This window comes from Thunnus maccoyii, chromosome 6 (assembly GCF_910596095.1).
Source record: "Thunnus maccoyii chromosome 6, fThuMac1.1, whole genome shotgun sequence".
Taxonomy (NCBI): Eukaryota; Metazoa; Chordata; class Actinopteri; order Scombriformes; family Scombridae; genus Thunnus; species Thunnus maccoyii.
Genome location: NC_056538.1, coordinates 29,382,232 through 29,404,089, shown reverse-complemented (window position 1 = coordinate 29,404,089; position 21,858 = coordinate 29,382,232). Strand labels below are relative to the sequence as shown.

The window sequence follows — 21,858 nt, the reverse complement described above, 5'->3', positions numbered from 1 at the left end:
CACTTGACCGCATTGTTCATATAAGTTTATCTGCATTATTCATCAACTCATACACAACCACATAAATTTTTAAACCTGTAGTGACCTGCAGTTTCGGCCACACGGGGGAAGCGAAAAACAAGTAGTGAACACAACACTGACATTTCATCACCTTTTAGGTTGATTTGTTGAACTTGTTAGCAAACAGTTGCTTATTTCCACATCCATCAGTTACGGAGCAACATTATCATTCATTTGGAGTCGTGTTTCTGTCCACCTGGTGAATATAAGTCCCATATTCTCTCTCTTTAAGCTCTGTCTTTGCTCTCTACCAGCTCCAGAGAGAAATATCTGGCTCTTTAGCTGCTAAATGCTCCACTGTGTTCACCAGCTAGTCTACAGCTAACTGTGTCTGTTTGTGTTTGGTGGTGAGCAGGTAGTGTACAGTGGCTTTTTAGAGCTTTTTCTCTGAAAACAGCTGAGATGTCTGCACCAAATTTCATATCAATCCATTAAAGTCAAGACCAAAGTGGTGGAACAACAGAGAGATATTAGAGCCAAACTATTAGCACAGCTAAAAAGGAGAAAAACATTTTTTTAAGGATACCTTAAATCTTATACCTTACATTTTATTCTGTTCCTTCTTCCTCACCTCCTCCTCTTTTCCTCACCAGACACACTTTATCGAGACAATGAAACATCCCTGGAGATGTGTGTATTTATAAATGTGTTCTCTGTTTGTGTGTGTGTTGATGCAGATAGGTTTGTGTGTGTATGTGTGAGTGTCTCACCACTCGCTCGGGGGTCTCCTGTTCGTCTGCGGAGCCGCTGTGGTGAGGGTTGCGTTGTGGGGCGGAGGGGGATCGATTAGAGGGGGGCGACCGCCTCTTGTCTTTTACCTGCACACAGAAACAGATAGTGTTGAGCCTCAGTGAAATGGTTTATGCAGCAGCAGTTTCCTGTCCTCTGTGTTTCAGTTTGATTTTTCCCTTTAACTGAACTGCAGGCTGTGGGAGACTCAACTGGGAAAGTATAAATATTTCTTATTTTTTCAATAATCACTGACAGTCTTGGCTTTCACGCTTCCACAACTTCAGTGATGCTGCTCAGCAAGAAGAAACCTGGTTGTATCGCAAATCTCCTGACTCCAAAATTTGTATATTTTTCATAATATACATGTGAGGCTCAGTCAGCATCGTCTGCATGAATAATATTTGTTGTACTCTGAGCCATGCTTGTGGATGTGGCCATGATACACCATAAAATCTAATATTGCTCTCGATAACAAACTTAAGTCAGAATACAGAGGCAGTTTCTAAAAAAATAACAACATAGCCTTTATCTCATTTAATGTCTGCAGTCTCTTGGTTTTAACCTCCTGTTCCTGATGGTTTAGGGTGCAGGTGCAAATGTAGTATTTGTCTTTCATATATATTAAACTCCCAATGACCTGTTTATTACATTTAATTTGAATATAGATCATCCAGTATTGTTATTATCATTATGTTGGCTTTAATGTTATGTACGGTTTGCTGTGAACTACGTTTTTATTTGTAATTGATGTGTTTTATTCCCCAGTCTGCCAAAGATTTTCTCCTCTGGAATAATTTAGTTGGACTGAATCATGAAACTGAACTGGATCCAGGTTATTTTTCCTCTTACTTGCCCTCTGGAGGAAACATGCCATGTTCCAGTTTCCCATATCTCCTTCCTCTCCTTGCTTCATAAATGCTAGCATAGTTAATCTTTTGAAAACATCCTGTCATAGCACTACCTAGTATTGTCAGGGTGACACTTGAACCAGCTTCCAGTTTCCGATGGAGACTGTGAGCTAAATTCCTAAAATAATGATTTCTATAATTATTCCTTTTATTATTTTTTTCTAAAAAGGAAAATGATCCATTTTTATCATTTTTGACAACCGAATATTCAACCCTAACCCTTCTCAGTTACTGTGTGAAAGCCAATAAATACACACTTAGCATTATAATCTAACCCATGCAAACACACACATTTACTCACATTCAGCAGCCAATGAACATGAAGCTGGAATGATTTAGCAGCCTGTTTATAATTTTAAGTACACCATCAAAAATAATACACAGCTCTCTTCATGAAATCTAATGAAGCACTTTAGTTAAACATATTAGATTAGAACAACTTTACATCCTCAGTGAAAGTAGCATAACAAACATAAACATCTGTCGACACTCATTTCAATCATCAAACCAAAATCGCTCCATTGAGTTAAAGTGCCGGCTGCTATTCAGAGATGAAGTGCGGCGTGTTATTACCGTGCGAAGGACAGATGGAGCTTTTAAGGGATTGAGCACATGGAAATACAACATGAATCCTTCTCAGTGATTACAGGTGTTGCTCATTTTGATCATCTAACCATCATTTCTTCCTTTAAGGGCTCAAATCTTTCATGTTTCACATTTGACTTACTCACTTTGGTATTACTATTTCTTATTAATCTCACTAAAATAAATATTGACAGTAGCATAGCTCCTTTATAAGCCTGACTGGATATTTTTAGTTTCCCACATTCTGGTATCAGAAGAGGAGGTCTGTGTTTACTTACGGCTGGATCTCTGGTCTGGCTGAAAACATGGCCGTCCTCTTGGTCTCTGTCAGAGTCTGTAACAGAAAAAAAACCCATATTATTTTGGTTATTGCAATGACTTTATGCTTATTGCACATATTGCAGTCACTCTATGGTTTTTCATCATGTTGTATACTGAGAGTATTATAGATAAAGGCACATAAACATGGTTTCAGTAGAATTAGCACCTGCCCATTAACCTCAAACTTCTTTCACAAGAGAAAAATGAATGCATAGAAAAAGAAATAGTCACGAAATTAAACAAAAAGCTGCTGATTAGTTATTTCTTTTATCTTTTACAGAGTGTTTATAGTAATTCTGTTTCTCTAAAAGTAAAACTTTACAAACTAATATACAGTATCGAACCTCTACTTTATCTGAAATTTTAATTTTACAGTATGATAATAAAACTACTTTAAGTTTATTTGATGTTTTTCACATTTTAAATAAAATGAGGAACAATTTTAATAGATTTAACCTCAGTGGACAAACTACATTTATTACAAGCACTATTGGTATGCAGACATTGACAGGTCCGTCCATATAACAGTAAATGTAGAAGTGTAGCATCAGATGTTCATGTCATGCTTGCGAATAAGGAGCGTCTGATATAGTGACATGGCTGTCAGTCTGAGACTTCTGGGACGGCGGTCTTGAGATTCTTTCCGTGTTCTGTGTCGTGCCTCTGCACCAGCTACCCGAGACCAAACCATCTGCCCACGCTGTCCCTTTCAGGAAACCAACAGTACCACTCAAACAGCCCCAAATCATCAATCACTGTGACACTGTCATGATACCAAAAAGTTTGCACTACTGTATATAAACGCCATTGCAAAAATATGTAGTTTTTTGTCAACTTTCCTATTTTTCACCAAATATGCTTGTTAAGGGCTTCACCTACACAAGACTGAGAGTGCTCTGTACCACACTGAACATTTATAGAGTAAGACAGCAACAACCGCATCAACCAGTCCACCGTGTCTCGAATCGAATCCCACCAAGCAGAGTGATGTGATTAAACTGATACCAGGAGCCAAACACTGAACTATTTCACCTAAAGTGCCAACAAAGACAGATACCGAACCGAAAGCTTCTGTCTGTAACTTGACATGATTACGATCCCACAGGTGTCATCAACGACTACTTAAACCTAATGTACACAAAATGTACATAATATGTGCTTTATTGGTGTTGGATATTGTTGACCAGCTACAGACTGGCCTCTGCCATTAATCTTTGAGTATTTTAACTCTTTCTAACATTGTCATATTTGTATTTTTAGATTGTCTTTGTGTGTGTGAATGAACTATATGTGTGCTTTGTTAGCAAAATAGCTTACCGCAACTTGCCCCTTGAGGGACGAATAAAGTGTTTTGAATTGAATGTAAACTTTACTTTTCTTTCTCAAGGCTTCAGTCAGTTAGTAACCACTGGCCATATTAAGAAAGAGAGAGATTAATTATCTCACATTGATTTGGGGGTAGCAGTGATGTAATTGGTGCAAATAAATACAGCAAAGCATCTAGTCAATAAGACTAGATTTTGACCAGATTCAATATCTTCCTTTCTGAGGCTTTGCTGCATGTCCACTCAGACATTTTCCAGTCTGGCAACTGTTTGATATTCAGTCACCATAGTTATCTGATGTGAGCAATAAAGGCAGAAATGATGCTGGCAGGAACCGATGAAGCTGAGGGTTTGTAGCGCTGACTGTAAAACAAACATTCACATTACTTTGGAACTTCACTTGCAACAACAGTGCATGTTCAGAATATTTAAGCAAACTACCAGTGGAGAAAGGAAACTTTGCGTTAGAGTCCTGCACAAAGAATTATTGCATGTATTAAAGATTTCAAAGCTTCCTTTTGCTCCTCTTAGCACAGAGTAGTGCTCTGCGAGAGGAATAAACAGTAATCCAAGCACCTGGGCAGTGCCTCGTCTTAAGGAATCATATTTCTAAAACTCGATTAGCTAAAGTAGTCAGTACTTTAACTGGAGAGTTGAGCTTAATGTGTAGAAGCCCCTCAATCCATCAGCAGCACAGCTTTTCTAGTTTGGAAATCACTTGGCTTTCTGTCACGGTGGCCCCCAGCTATCTCATTCCATGCGGTCCTGCCTTCATGTGATCACTTTTTTAACTGCTTTAGCTATTGCGTGTGTGTGTGTGTGTGTATGTGCAAAGGATAAAGCTCATCTGTGAGTGTGTGTGTGTGTGTGTTTGTGGGACGTGTAGAGTGTCAGCGTGGATGTCGGGCCTGTTTGGGTGGGTTGGAGGTATCTGGTATCTAGCAGGTCACGGGAACACATAACACACATTCACTGCTTCCCAGCCGTCACTGCGTCAGTCACGGAGCAACAGGGACAGGCGCTCATGGAATAGGACAAGTTTCGGAGAGACTGACGCAGTTTTAACAGGCAGTGATGAGTTCAGAGACATCAAAACCATCTGTCAGCCCCTCACTGACTCTACTGCTCCTGCAATGATAGTTATATATAAAAACACATATGACATTATGGGCCAAATATTGAGACTATCATGCATTCTTTCATTCTGTATTTATTCTGACAATAGTTACTGTTAGACAAATAATATAATAACAATCTTTCAGACACTGAGCAGATCCAGAACCAAATATTTTTACTCTATTGACATCTCATTCAGAATCACACGTCTACTAACTGAAAAACAGCATAAATAGATGGTACTTGTGCTATACGATGGAAAAAATTATGATTTCGGTGCATTTTTAAAATAGTAGGTAAGTATAAACTTACTTTAGAAATACCAACGGACAAACTTTTAGTCACAAATGTGTCAGACAGAGATGTTCAGCTTGCCGTGTTGAGAGAGAAGCTTTCTAACTATCATATCTGTGCTGACTGATTGACATTATATCAGGTAGAGCAGCGACAACAGGTGCGATCTCTACATTGCTGTACTAATGGCCTGCAAGAGGCGGTCACATAAGTACACATGAGCAGTCGTCACTGCTGTTGTTTCATTAAAATAAAGCAGACACAGCAGTGACAATAATGTGCACAATGACATTGTTGTCATTGTGCACATTATGTTGAAAATTTAGCAGCTCCAAAAAGTCTTTCTCAGTCATCAAAGTGGTAGTTTTCAGTTGGAAACAATGATTTTCCTTAAAAATGAAAGCTCTTAAACTGTAGTCACACCTCTAAAGGAAACTAGAGTCCCTCAGTTTAAGTTATAAGATGATTATCAGTTCGACTTGCAGAGTTTGCACCTGACGGCAGCTTTAAAAACTGCAGCTCTGAGTGACAGACAGACAGACAGACAGCAGCAGGTGGAGGAGGTGGCACTCCCTGGACGGAGAAAAGGAATGGAGGGATGGTGCGGAGAGGGGGCAGAAGAGGAGGAGAAGATTTGAAATGCCTTGCAGCCCAGTCTTATTATAGATCAGACTCACATCTGCAGGCCTCCACATGCCTGATGATCTCCCCAATCAGTATGGAACCTCGCCCTTCTGCATATGTAGGTGTACAGTAGCGAAGCGGGGGGGACACGCGGCTTCCACAAGTATTTTTATTTTGATGATAACCTCAATGTTTGTCAACATAGAAACATAGAGTCTCCATACTGTGAGCAGTTATAAATATTTCAACTTAATTTCAGAAAAAAATCACATTTGTTCCACCATTTAGGTGTCACGAATGACTGTAAATACTACAGTACCCACGAGGCTCAGCAGTCATTTCTTCTGCGGACCACACCCCTCTTCAATATGTTTGGCTCAGGCTGCAGCAGGCTCACTGATACACAGTAGCCGTGCCACTGAAAAATCTGATTTCATCCAGTTAAAATGATCCAAGACAGCTAATATGCAGCCAAGGAGTCTGAGTACTCGCTGCCTGACTTCTCTCATGTTGAATTTTGCATTTGAAGATTAGAGAACAAACCAGAAAGCTAAAGAGCGTGTTGGTGCTGTCAGCCGCTCCGCAGTTTGGATTAATTTGTCTTGAGTAGATTTTGATAATACGGGTGGGTTAGTGAGGTCAGAGTGGAAAAGATGGTGTGACGGCACCTTTCAACTTCAGCACAGAGCTTTATGCACAAAGCTTCTTCGTCAGTTTTACATGTAATCACACTGTGAAAGAATTAAGGACATTTACACACGAAGGCGCTGGATTGCTGCAACATTGGTCTCTTAATGTGGATTACTGATTAACACCAGTCCAGTGGTCTGGAGTTAGATGCCTTGATAAACTTTTTTTAAACTATTGCTTTCTCCAAAATCTGTGCAAGGCAGCTAGTGTATGGTTAAGATCAAGGAAAGACTGTGGTTAACACCAATTTTTCAAGTCGTAAATCAGGTGCCTTTATAAACACTGAAACAGATTTTGCTCGCTGTAATCATTCCTCCTGTTCATACTGACCATCAGAAAATCCCTTCATAATGAACTTTCAGTGTAAGTCCTCCAAAAAGGTGCAAAAATGTATTTAAAAGTTTGTCTGTAGCTAATATGAAGCTTCAGTCATTCAAATTAGTCAAATCAAGTGGATATCTGTCAAAGTTAGAGTCAGTTAAGCATAAAATTCCCTTTTTTTGTTACTTTTCCTCCAGTGTAGCTCAACAAGAAGAGAAAAGACTCAGTTACCCAGTTGATGTGACTGATTCAGACTGCTGAAGCCTCATATTAACTTCATATAAAGGTTTAAATACATTTCTGCACAAAATTAGGCCAATAAACGACCGGTATGAACAGGAGTAATGATTACAGCGAGCAAAGAATGTCTATATCATGTCATGTCTATGTCGTATGGGTACCTGACTGTTGTTTTAAGACAGATTTGAAAAATTACAAACCTGTCCTTTAAAATGTGGTTACCATTAGGCAACTCACACACCTTGTTGAGGTTAGGGAATGACTGCGATTACAGTTAATGAAAAGGCAAAGGTTAATTGCAGGTCTCTGATGGGACAAAACTTCAGTCTACTGCATGAAAGTCTGCAGCTTTACTCTTACTGGACACACTACTTCATGCATTGGCACTGAACCTTAGCAGTGGACGTAAATCATGAGGTGCAGCTTTGTCCAGTATAGACATAATTCCTCGGGACACTGAAGTTGCAAGGTCACACACTTTGTACACACAACCATCAGCTGTTTTTTGCAGCAGTATTAAAAACAGCATGCTACTTTGTTATCATTTATGCTGCAAGAAGTAATAAACACAGTTCGATTTAAATGTTTGAACAAACAACCAATGTCCTTTTCCTGGTGAGGACGTCATCTTGGTCCAGACACCGTTGTTCCACACGGTCCTGTGCTGACTTAAAGCAGAAGCCTTGCGAAACTGTCCCTGCAGCTCTAAATCCTTTTCAGAGGCTGCTGTAAGCCTATTAGAGATGGACAAGTTAATGATGTTATAGTTGGCTCAGTAACGGCAAGACTTGAGCAGGTGTCCGCCTAAAGAACACAACCGCCCATCTGCCCTTTAAAATGTTGATAACATTTCTTTGACACTGTGCCACAGTGATGCGGCACATGAGAGACAGCTGAGGATGTAAGTTTGTGATTTATTTGTGGATGGAGGTATTATCAACAGAGGCCAGATATCGACAAAAATAAGTTTTCTCCTCACGTACTTACATAAGAGTACACACACATAGAGGAAATACCGCAACACTTTCTCACAATTGGTGGCAGCCTGACTACATAACACAAACCTTATTGGATCTAATTTTAGGACAATCACAAGACCAGAGGATGGAAACGGTTTCAACAACCTGTAAATACTTCCACAAACAACAAAAATCAAACTGATATTTAGAAATCACCATCACTCTGAGAGCGGGAACAATGAGTGGGACACACATATATAAATGAAACACCAGCACATTGATGTTTTACTTATTTTGTCCCACACTTTCAGCATTATTATTTATTTGTACACTTGTATTTTGTGTGTATTTTATGTGTATGGAGGTAGCCATAGCACAAACATTTATGAAAAGCACTGATTCTAATACATATAGCGGTAAACTTGAAAGTTTAACAAACATAATTTACGTGAATTCACACGCATGGACTCAAAAACACATATGTAGACCTAATTCAATAAGGGGAGGTCAATTGGAAGTGCATGACAATATTTATTGTCTGTCTGAAAGACAGAATAACAGCATCACAAATTGTTGGAAAGTGGAAGGATGTGGCTGTAATATGTAGATGTAAAAAAAGGGAAGAGACAAACTTGAAGTGAGCAGAGAAAATTACACATAATCTGAGATAAATAAATACAAGAGGGAGAGGTTTTGATTGTGTTTGTGAGCTTTGATCAATAGACTACAAGCAGGAGACTTGCCGTCTTTCTCTCTTTCAAACAAATGAAGTACCGTCATATTGTAATCATCATGTCATCGTCACTATGTCTCCATGGCAACCTCTACTCAAACACTGCACAAGACTCAGGCTCTGAAATGCGAGGGTTGTCTCTGACATAAATAAATCCCAAACACATCTTGGCAGTGTACACTAAACATGAAAACCAATGGACAATATCAGGGAGAACAGTCAGATAAACAGCCAAAGATAGAAAACAAACGTGAAGATATGGCACCGCCGAAGGGTCCTTTCACCCAAATTACAAAAATACGTATTGTACCATTTACCCCTTGTGGTATCTAACCATGAAGACATTTCTCTGACATTTGAAGAACCATAAAGCTTATGTCACCACCAAAATACAATGATGGTGAACGGAATTTCATCTCTGTCAACAGTTTTTATTAGAGACGTTTTATTAATAACGGCAGTATTATACACATTGAACTGTTTACAGAGCAGTTCAGATGAACACATTGTTTGTGGAAAGACAAGTTTGGAGAGTATGAGAGATGTGGCATTGACCAGACAGGGAGTCTCCAACCAAAAGATGTAGTGTCTCTGGAGATTGACTCAAGAAACTAACAGTCAGGATATCTCAGTCATACATCAATTTTTCTGTTTTTCAGTTTCCAGCTGCAGTTTTTTATTAGCATCAGACCTCACTGACATTTAGTCATTTTATTATATATACTATGATGGCTAAAGTTAGAGTCTAGCATGGTGTAATTTCCAGGAAAAAAATAAGATTAATGCAACACAGACTTAAGGTCACTGTGATAAGGATAAAGGCAAACAACATCACTGTTCCTGATCTAGCTGCTGTTAGTGAAGCAATAATAGACTCTATCCTCAATGTTGAAGGTGACAGACTGTTTGTTCATCACAACTGGCCAGTGCTGCTGCTGCTGCTGCTGCTGCTGGCAGAGGATCCTCAAGAAATATAGAGCTCATCTGTTTTTGTAATGATGTTGTGTTTGCATCCATAACTACCCTAAATAGAGCAATTTTTGTAAAAGCAAAAAGGCGTAGATGCTACAAATACCACAACACCACTAAACCTACAGTGATACAGGGTGGAAACGTTGAGGGGGGGGAGATGCATGTATTGTGAGCACACTATAATAACTGGATGGACAAACTGTGCTGTACCACTTTGGGAGCTAAAGGAAGAGAAATCCTGTGGAGCTCAACAGGGCATTGACAGCGCCACGGCTTCGACTCCCACTGGGGCCGTCCGAGCTGAAAATTTAGGAAGCGGTGTTGCTGTGAGCCAATTTAGATAAAAGCATCCACCAAATGGAATAATGTCCAACCCATTCAAGATTAGTGAGATAGATCCCAGCGTGTCTCCTGTCCATTTGAGACATCAGATGGACAAAACAAGGCACACCCGCAGGCATGAGCCTCTGGACAGGAAATGCCACCATATAAACAGGAAACAGCGATATTTTTGACAGATAACTGTGTGTGTGTGTCTCTCCCATGGTGAGACACACACACAGCTCTGGTCATTTGAGGATAAAAAATTTCCATAGACTGTCAGTTGTTTCTTCCAGTTCAGGGAAAAGGTATGTTTAGATAGAATCTCAAATATTAAATGACATGTACTCCCAGTCATTTGTTTACATGAGTCTTCCTTCCTGTAAAATCCTCTCGGCTCTCTGTGTACGCCGAGGGAAGTTCACCCTCATACGTACGTCAAACGGTGTTTCCTCATGAGGTCTCCCTCCCAAGCCGCCCAATCAACTCTTGACCCTTCTTCCTGGTCTAAAATTAACCCCACCCACAAGCGTAACCACCACCACCCAAAGTCTGTCGCCAGGAAACTGCTATCATCATCCATCATTTCATTTTTGTTGTCATTTACTCTCAGCTCATGGATACACACACAAATTACTTTGAGCTGCTATTTATTTTCTTCACATCTTCCAGAGCAACATGTCACCTCAAAATAACAGCGATTACAATTTCTTAGAGGGTCCACATTAGCAAAATGCTACAAGAGTTTGACACCTAAAATGTTATTTGTAGCACCAGACTCAGAGCTGCGATCCCTGTGACAGTCTGTACAGACAGAATTAGAGGAGAGTCCAGTTACCGGCATCCATTTAAACAAGCCCAGCTGGAGTGAACAGGGGTTTGGCAGCTACTATTACTATGATGCAGAGACATCAACATTGTTTTACATACCATAAGGACAAAAAATATTACAACATACTCAAAAAAACAATGAAATCTGCTGTTGTACATACATATACTTAAGTCACATAACTGGTAAGTTCAATATAACAACTGAGGGGAATGCTTGACCTTTGACCCAAGGTTCCCTTATGTAAGCTCACAAAAGCAACAATGAATGATATTGCAAAAGATGGAAACTGATTGCATTTAGGCTCAGTATTTTCTCAAAAAGATAAGAAGCTTGTCTATATCAGTAAAAAGGTCCTAATATGTTGTTTTGGAACCACCACCACCCAAACTGGTTGATAAATCTGTTTGAAAGAGACAAATGGGAATCTATTATGCTGCCAAAGCCAAGAAAAACAACCAACCACCAATGCCCATGAGCAAAAGTTCCTGCAAAACAGAATCTACTTTTCAGAAATTAAGCTAAGTATCACTATCAAATAATTAAGTCAGATATATATAAGCATAAATATCTGTTGCTCAGAAATGATGCAGTGCATTATGTAACCCAGCGCCACGAATGTGCTTGTTATCCTCCGTCACCGAGCGGGTGAGTTGTGGATCCGGTAGCCTCTGTACCCACATTGGGCCGACATACCAGGCTGGTGGGCGAGCTCTCCGGTGGAGCTGGAACTGGGGGGCAAACAGATCCTGTGACCATCACACTGCAGCTGTTGTTGCTGTGTAACATTACGACAGGGGCTATTTGAAATGACCGTACTGCCACCAGCGGCTCTGACAGCTCTGCAGCATGAAGCCGTATCATTACAACCAAGGCTGCGTCAATTACTGCTTTTACAAAAATGTATTGTTTTATGGCAAATGAATCACATGGGTAACCTAGTCCTCCACACATTTTGTTATTGTGTGCAGAAAACTCCATTAAAGTGTATTACAATGAGATTGAGAATGATTTTCAAACATAAATGAAGTTATTATTGACTAAGACATAATATAACAATCTGTTTCTAGGTGCTTTTCTATAAACTTGATGGTACTCATGGTGTTGTCCAGTGTTGGAGGCCCCACCCGCCTGCTACTCCTAAAGGTTTGAATAACTGTTATGCATAATTTTCAAGTGTTATTTGACCCATTACAAAACACTCTTATAAACTTGGAGTCATAGTGACATGCCACGCTGCAAATAGTTACCGTAAGCCTTAGTGAATACTTAAGTGTTTCTGACCAGCAAATGGCATGTTGGAATAAACACAAGCGGCAGCTGTCTTACTAAAACTGTCTTTGCATTTAAACAGCGTGCTATTGTTATGCTCTCCAAAGTCAGCAATGTGGAGTCTGCAGGCTGCTGCATAAACTATTCTGCACAGCTCACAGCAGCTACTAGGCTGCCAAATGTTAAAGCAATATTTCAGACAGCCAAGTTCTCTGCCTGATTAAAACTTCATTATACAGGCACAAAATAATGATAACAAGGAATTGCTGAAAATGCACTAATACCTCTACTACTCCAGAAAGTGAGCCGTTTGTACCTTCAGCTGTAACTGACACCTGCTTTCTTCTCTGCACAAACCAGCCATAAACCTCTTGCAGCACATTTTCCAAGAGCAACACCAGAGAGCCTTCAGGTATCAACAGACTGCACTGTGTCACCAGGACAAACTTTAATAAACTTCATCCAACCAGCCTACCTTAATTCTCAGCCTCAGCGTGCCTCCCTTCAGAAGTTCAGAGGTGACAGACCTCCACCTGCAGCCGCAGAGCTTCAATCTCAGCCTTTCTCTCTTTTCTGATCTTCCTACGACTATCTCTCTATTATTTACTTCCTGTCTGTCCTCAGCTGCTCTCCGTCACTTGTTGTTGTTGGTATTTTTAATCTTTTACCCCCTCTCTGTCTATAGCTTTTGCCCCTTGTCACCAGCCAGCCTGTTGCTCCCCTCACTGAAACCTCAGGCCTGGCCCAGGCCCATGGCATCTCTAGGAGGGACGCATCCAGCTGCCTGATTGGCCGCAGGGCAGAGAGATGCCCCCATATTAGGGCAGCAAGAGGCGGGGCTGTACGACTACGATAAAGGAGGGAGGAGAAGAAGATAACAAAGTTTGTGACATAGTAGACTGTCTGTCTGAGTAGTGAGACTACTGACTGTCTCTCTGTCTGTCTGTCAGATGCCTGCAGCATGTCTGCACACAAAAACCAGTAAACCTGTGGTTTTATGAATCATAATCAATGTTAAATATACCACAAAAGAGCTGACAGACACCAAAATAGAGCTGTGATAGTGGATGACTTTCACTTCCTCAAAGCTGATAAAACAAGACTTCAACACCTTTAAAACTATGGTATATTTATTTTAAATTATTTGAGGCCAAATCTTTTTTTCATTTTACCTCAGAGATCAGCACAATTGTCCAAAAATGTGATTATAAAAATGCTGTTTAACTATAGGGACTCCCTTTCCTGTTATCTATAATAATTTAAAGTGAAATCATTCAACAGGTTGATCTAGCTACATCAGCAATATTGAGTTAATGATATATAATTTCTGAAAAGACTGCAGGCTATAAAATAAAAGCTTAAAGGTTAGTCTTTCTACTTTGGATAATGCTCCTCCTCATCTACAATCTGTATGCTCCTGAGCTAGCAGGAATTGCTGGAGTGATTGACCCGCCTTCACGTTTTGATCCCGTAAGTTACTCGACGGGACAGTTTCCAAAAGTGTGATGCATTCAGTCCATGGTGATGAGGAATCATTTGGATAAAAACCCAGCTGATGCAGGTTGTGTTACATTAGGTACATGGGATTTCTTTCCAGTAAGTTGTCAGTATTAATGGCTGTTGGTGTTTTAGATTGCTATGTCCCAGCTGAGTTATCTGTCTTCAAACCTGGAAGCCAAAATAAAACAGAAAACAGGCAACAATCAAATCCCAATGGTCTTTAAATGTCCGGATGAACTTTCCAATAAGTGATGATGTTGCTATTTTTATCCTAAATGGCTGAAAATAGGAGCAGCAGGCCTTGGATCTCGTTTTAGAGAAAGTGTGACGCTTCCTTTCAGGGACACAGCTGCTGTTATGTGATGAATGCTGTGTGTGTGTGTCAGCATGTCTCTGTGTGTACATTTGTGTTCCTGTCTGCATTTCTATATGTCAGTGTGTATCCGTCTTTACATTTGTGCATATCTTTGTTTGTTTCCTTTCCCGTATTTACAGATGATTTGTAGTAAACCATCTGGCTGCAGAGTTGAGGTTAATATGAGAACGTTTAGGCATGCTGGGCAGCGAGCCAAAGTACTGCAAACTGCCAACTACAAACCACAACCCCAAAATATTACCTGTAGTAATATGATACTTTGTTGATTCCTGTGGCTAAATTCTCTTTTCCTCTACAATGAGGTCACCCAGTTAGCTGCATTCAATATCTTGCTGAAGGACACTACAGCAGGGTGGATGGTGGCCAACATCACGATCCTCCGGTTGAAGAGACCGAACCCGTACATACTGTACTGTATCCAGTCTCATATTCAGCACCTGACACCCAGAGAAGACACTAAAGGTGGCACGAACGTGAACAAAGCAAGACTGACACAATTTCATGTTCAGTGAGGTGAAATGATGTTGAAAACATTCACTTCAGGGGAATAAATTCAGCTGGATAAAAGGAGTTTAACTGACAATGTAAAGTAAAACCCAAACAGCTTTAGACACAACTCTGTCAAGACTGTTTGCCTGTAAATTCTACCCATAAATGATTACTAACAGCAAGAAAAATGTCTTGATATTTATGAAAACCATCAGAATTTTTCTTTCTTTATTTTCTTTTCTTCATGTACTGCATGTATCCCTTTTCATCAGCTGTGTTTGTGCTGAGACAGGAGAGAGGGAAACCCCCCCAGGAGTCTTTGGAAGTTAAAACTCTCCAAAGAAGATGTTGATGGTACAAACAGCCAATTCAACGCAAACAATTCAACATAAAATCAACCAAATAATCAGTAAACTAAAATGTAATCAACGGTCTGCACACTCATACAGGTGCTCCCACTTATTCTGACTGATTTCACCTCAGGTTGAAGTTGTATGGAGCCGAGTTACTGATTGCGGTAACTAAAAAGGATTTGATGAGGTCTCGACTCAATAAGCTTATTAATTATTCACAGTGAAGACGACCTATTGCAGCCCCTGCACACCCACTTTACACCTGCACCAACAAGTCCTCCAAATTAAATGATAAATATGTTGTCTGACCAAGTGCACAGAACGACAAACAGGAGCTTTTTCTAATCTTGTGTCCCTGTCAGCAGTAATCGGCAGGACAACATCATTTGTCTGTGCTCTCCAAAACCGTTACAAATCACTGTTAAAGTGTGGGTTAAAGTTTCTACTTCCTTAAAGTTGTCATCATGGCTACAATAACAACCATAGGGTTAAGGTTAGGGAACAATCGTAGTTATGTTGCAGTTGAAAACAGGAAACAAACTGCGGTCTCCTGTGGAAAAGTCCACCGTTGGGTTAATGCCTCTAACCACCGCTCCTCCTCAAAATTAGAAAATATATACGTCTGACTGCATAGCATCTGTCAGTCAAACATAAACGGTTTTTCTTGGGAGGACAGTCTCACTTGCACAGGTGTTTTGCCTGATCAAACTACTTCTCTGGACTGTGAGGATGTGTCCAAACTGTACTTGATTGACATCTCCCCTTCTCCTGTTTGTTTTGTTGCACCTGTTAGGGCTGGACAACTTTGTTAGTCTTTAACTGGAGCAAGAGTGTCAGGTTATACTAGAAAATAACTAGTTAGTATGACGTTACGGAGCCAAAATGAATGAAAACACGTGTTTGGGTGCACAGGGCCATTAAGCCTCTATCCAAGCCCCAAAGCTTTATGAACCACACCACCCCTGCCATCCAGCGCAACTGTACCCAACCCACAGCCTTACAGATTGATATGTCTCTTGCCAGAGAGATGGGCAGAGGTGGTGTGGGTGGGGGTGGGGGCAGGGGTGAGGGTTGCTGTCAGCACAGATCACGCAGCCAGCACTGTGTCAGCTAACATGGTCATTGTTGCACAAAGCCAGGATTTAGATACAAGTGAGGCCTGGTACCCTGAAACAAGGGCTGGGCTGGAGAGGGGAGGGACGGAGGGTGAGAGTGAGGAGAAAGCATCTGGATGCATATCACCGTTATTATACTTATATGCTCCCATATGAAACTTAAAAAAGTATTTTTAAGGCTGATGATATTGTGTTATACTGTGCAGGGACCTGCACATAGACTGACAGAGGAGAGCAAAAGGGGGACTGAGGAGGGGCGGGGTTGTTGTTGGGTGAGGAGGGTGAGGGAGGATGGACAGCCCGGTTGGCATCGGGCGCGACATTCCACCGGACGCCAGCTAGCTATGCCCTCGTCAGCGCTTAAATGGGCCAGGAAAGTAGAGCAGGCTCTGTGTGTGTGTGTGTGTGTGTGTGTGTGTGTGTGTGTGTTACAGTGAAAAACCAGCCCATCCTCAAAAGAAAAATGAAAGTATAGTTGAAAATTCAGCTGGCAAAAGCGACCTACAGTTACGTTTGAACGACAGACGCCATCTAGCGGCCGTAGTAATTACGACCGAAGTGACGCGGTTCAGATGACGTCAATATAAAGCAGGGTGGGTGGATGATAGATGGATGGCAAAAAGTGGACTTAACTGCAGGAGAGCAGCTGTTTGCTTCCCATTTCCAACCGTGAGTGTCACGTTTCTCACCACGAGTTGGGACAGTTTTTTTAAAAACCGTAACTATGATTGTTGTGGTGTTTACTGTTGCCATGATGACAAAGGTTGCCTAACTTTAAGTAAGTAGTAACTTTAACCCACACCACATTTCAAGTGATCATCTTAACCCAAACCAGGATCTTTCCCTCGACCTATGTGGTCATTTAATTATGAGGATCTGTTGTAAAGAACATGCCTGGTCTCAGAGACGGAGGATAGCTACCAGTAGTCTATTAACTTTGATTTATGCCCACCGACGGCCACAGAAATGTAGTTCTGGTTTAACAGTTTAACTCAACAAGTCAACAACTTTTCTAGTAACTCAGACCACAAAGTATGTTATTCTGCCTTCAGATTGTGAGCTTGTGAGGTTGACATTTTAACATATGAAGGACAAGATGTGAATAACAATAATAACGGACGTTGTCTTGTTCCCTTTTCAAAAAAAAAAAAGTTTAGTGATTTTGTGATTTTTTGCATTTCAGAGATACCAAGATCAAAAAAGGTTCAACAACATAAGTAATTTAAAAAGTAACTTTCATGAGCTCTGACACAACATCACAATGCAAAAATCCTAAACTCGTAAATTATCACTTACAAAGTCATGAATACCAAATCAGTGGGTAAACAAGACAAACACGATTCAACTTGACAGCACCATTACACCGCCAAACCGAGGAAACTGACTACAAACAGAAAATGGACGTCTTGGTGTCTTGATAGAAAATATAACAGACAAGGCAAAGGTGAAAAAAAACTAAGTTATTTATTTATTATATCAAGACACCTCAGAGTGTATTATTGCCTCCTAGATGCATCACAGTAACCTGAGATGTGTTAGTTTGTGTGTCTTTGTGGGAATATGTTGAGTATGTGTCCTTAAATAGAACACTGTGCGCATTTCCTTCATGCAAGTGCATGTACACACACACACACACACACACACACACACACACACACACACACACACACACACACAGTTTGGGCAGATAAACTAAACAGTAACTGAAAACTGTTGTCAGTGACACAATGCTCTCTTCCTGCCCCGGCTTCGCCTTGACCTGTGACTGGTCGACCTTTCAGTGTGCCGAACTGACCTCAGGCTATTAAAAGAGAGGAATGTGAGGATATGTCTTACTATAGGTTCCCTTTTAGATAGCTGGGGTTTATTGTACAGTTTGCATAAAGTATTAAACTAGTGGGACTTTAACAAAGACAAATGTCATCTGCACTACTTAAGATTCTGTGGATTTGCCTTGTTTGCTAAAATGAGCTAAAATGTAGTTGGATGGAAGTGAATTAAGAACAAAGTATGAACATTTTTTCCATAGAGAGAAATACCTGTAATTAGCAACTAAAGTCCAACATTTAAGGAGCCAGATCATTTTCTCAAGAGACACCAGAGCTAAAAGAACAGTGAGTATGTTACATTCATCAGATGAGCAGAAGCACGACTTTAACAGGATGCTCATGTTGCTCTGTGTCCAGTGGACATATACATACTAAGTCACTTATCTTAAATTCTCTACTAACTCTGTTGTGACTATTTAGAAATTGTGTAAAAATGTATGTGTCTCTCACTACGTTTTCCTTGAACAGCTTTAGCTTGGACATCAGTTTCACAAGGTTTTTTTCTTTTTCAATTTTGTGATGCCACTTGCTACAAAAGCTCAAAATCATTTACTTTTGGGGGTTCACAATATTCATTACTCAACTCACTACTCAAACTGAATTGAGGGAGAAACAATTTGCTGCTAACGAACAACAAGTGGTAAAATCAAGGAAAAAGAGAGAATAATTTTGGAAATGTGGGAACATCATAATATCCAGTTTATGTGTGAACAGTGAATTTACACATCTGGACAATAGAAATGCAGCTTTTGGCATGTTGACCTGAGAGAGAATCAACATAGATGTGTGTCTCTTACTTGTGTCCCAGTTTGTACAACAACGTTTTAGTGCAAGAGTAAGCAAATAAGAGGTGCAGTGTGAGTTTGATTCTGGCTAATTTGCAAAGTTGCATCGCTATTAGCAACCTCATCAATTGTTTTGTGATCACAGTATCACACATGACATCATATTCGGTATCATCACAAGGAGTCACAATAGAGTCAGATGTGACCAAGCATAAATGTCAGTATCAGCAGTCACTAGGACAACAAAAAAGACCAAATGACCACCTGGTCCACTCCAAACCAACCAAAAAACATCAGTAAGTACAACAAGTCCAACAAATGAACACACAGGATGGCTCTGAAGTATTAATATGTGGTATATTTAGGGGGATATGTAGAATATAAAACTTGCAATCAACCTAAAATAATGTGAGAATTTAAGTGGCCTAACAATATTTTGATAACCACGAAACAACTGTCATAACTCCTCCAGGGTACGTACACGAAGGGGAGTATAAAAAGTAGAAAAAGTACTTCTTGAACTAATGTGTATTCAGTCTGCGAATGATCCACATGTATTTATTTGGTGGCAGCATTGAGCCACACCTCATATGACTCATCATCTGACTCTCTTCATGTCTCTGAGTCTCCATCTGCTGCCTCAGTGCAGGTCTTTCCAGGCATCAGCAACAGCTAAAGAGCCTGAATGTAAACGCTACTCTGCATTAAAAAAAATGTGGTCCATCAAAACTGTTCAGATCAGTGAGCATATCTAAAAAGCAAAAATACATTTTCTCACCACAAATGTGAGCCATGAGTAGAAACAAGTTGAAAAAAAAAACTGCCTAACTTTAACCAAAGTTTTAACAAAATCTAACTCTATTCCTAATCAAAGCACCCAAAACTCAAGCATTGTAGATCATCTTTCCATATGATAATCAGGAGAAAATGGAAAGTCCAATTCATATTTTTATCACATAATACCATTATGTGATGGAGTAGCAGGATCCTTCCAATTTTTTTGTATAAACAAAACATTGTGCTACATAAATTTTGAGTTCCTTTTAGGAAGCTGTTGATCCAGACCGGTAGCCAAACATAGTTATTCGAAGTTATTCATCCTGACCTGCATTGGAGGAAGGCGTCCAGGTGACTCTGAATATTCCACGTAGACACTCACACATGGTCTGCAGGAGGAAGCCGGTGGAGGAAACACACCGATGGAGCAGCCCACACGCGGGCCTTGGGGCTGGGAGAGCTGGGCGTCAGAGCTGGGGGAGGCAGGTGGGTGTCGGACAGGATCCGGGAGTTGCTTTGACTGTTTGGACCCACGCTGGAGCTACACTGTCAGTGTGGATCACAAATAGAGAGAAAGACAGAGAGAGAGAGAGGGTGGAGGGGTCCCGGGGTTGGGAGAGAGGGATGGATGGATGGATGCATGTATTGAGAGAGAGAGACGGATGGAGAGCAGAGGGAGGAGGGGTGGATGGATGGATCGATCGAGAGAGACAGAAAGACAGAAGAAGAGAGGGACTGTCTCATCAGTGTGTGTAAATATCAACATATGGACCACTGAACTTTCTTTTTCTTCCACAAACCACCACAGAGTGAGAGATGGGTGAGACTTTTGGGTATGTGTATGAGTGTGTTTGTGTGAGGGAGAGGCGACAGCAACGAGACAGGACAGAATAGGGGTGTATTAGCACTAGTGGACAGTCAGCAGTTTGCGCCGTCCCCCTGTAAAGCCCTGCTCCATTGTTTGTGGTGCTGGAGGCTTTAGCTGTGGCCCAGCAGGGCCTTGTTACTGGGCTTAGAGAGGCTGGACACTGGATACCAGTCAGACACAACCACAGCCAACAAGCCTCTGCTTATTGCAGTTTATTACTGAGTGATCAGAATTAATGTAAAGAGTAAGGCTTGCATTCTTCTATATTTTTCTCCTTTTCAACTACACCAAGACCAACAATGTGTTAGTCCATCTCTTAACACTTTCTGACCTGAGCCGGTCTGTACCTCTCAGCCCCGAGGCCATTGGTTCCTGCAGAAGATGTAAATCTTTAAAAATTGTTCACAAATAATATGGTTTCATTTTTAGGAAAAGGCTCAACAGCTTCCTAAAACAACTGCAGTTTTTTGTTAATGTTAACAAAACAGGATCAATTCTTTGTTGGTTTTGATCTTTTCAAGGGATTTGTTGACAATAAGTCAAATCTGCATCCAGTAACGCTTGTATTAATCAAAACTTTGTTTGTATTGTGTAAAAAAATCAATAACACAAAATTGAAAAGTTTGTTTTGATTTTCCAAATTTGTGTTTTTTAATATTTGTTCATTGGCACATTTTGTTTTTCATATAATTGGAGAGTTTTTAAAACAACTGAATGTGCTTTTGTAAAGATCTCTGCTGCTGGATTTGGGTGTTATTAATGGTATTTCATTATAAATAAAGTTTAAAACAGTTTGCTCTGGGGAGAAAAACACTGTGATGCTTGGAAGCAGGCATGATGATGGGCGGCCTCACAGGCGATCCAAGTTTTGAGAAGAGTTTAGATCCTGGTTCATTCACAGTAACCTGATCTCACTGCGAATTCACACTTGTTTTTAAAGGAAGGTTTTCTGATTGCAAGATATACTGTATATTACTCAAATGATGATGGTGTGGATTGAACCAGGTACATTAACAAAGCACAACCAATGAGAAAACAATACAATAACTGTACCTAACATTAACCGAACCTTGACCAAAAACTGAACAACTAAGCTAAACTAGCAGGCTTTGCTGCAAATTGAAGTGAATTAATTGAGATGTGTAGTTATGTAATAATCCTTTTCATAGGATATCATGTGAGCTGTTGCGAGAATATGTTGTATTGTGTTTGTAATTTCAATTTATTGCATCAGCTGCTGATTTCCCCACATTTGTTTGACATTTGTTGATGTCCAGAAACATCAAAGAATGGAGCTCGGAAAATCGTTTGTTGCCATAGTGAGTGGCGTGCCGACTGGGGTCTACATGAAAATAACAAATCAAAAAAGAAGAAAGCCATGTTTACTGTTTTTTTTTTTGGATAAAAGTGACACAATTCTCATTTGCGTCTGTGGTGATTATCACTAGATGTGATGATTTGACC

General features: G+C 40.3%; 1 long non-coding RNA gene across 1 annotated transcript; it reads right to left on the bottom strand.

The window, feature by feature from the left end:
- Nucleotides 1–867: 867 nt before the first annotated feature.
- On the bottom strand, nt 868–12,988 carry LOC121899289. The gene is made up of 3 exons (XR_006096671.1): nt 12,778–12,988; nt 2,564–2,619; nt 868–878 (listed from the first exon to the last, which is right to left on the bottom strand). It is a non-coding gene; the product is annotated as an uncharacterized LOC121899289 (long non-coding RNA).
- Between the last annotated feature and the right edge of the window lie 8,870 nt (nt 12,989–21,858).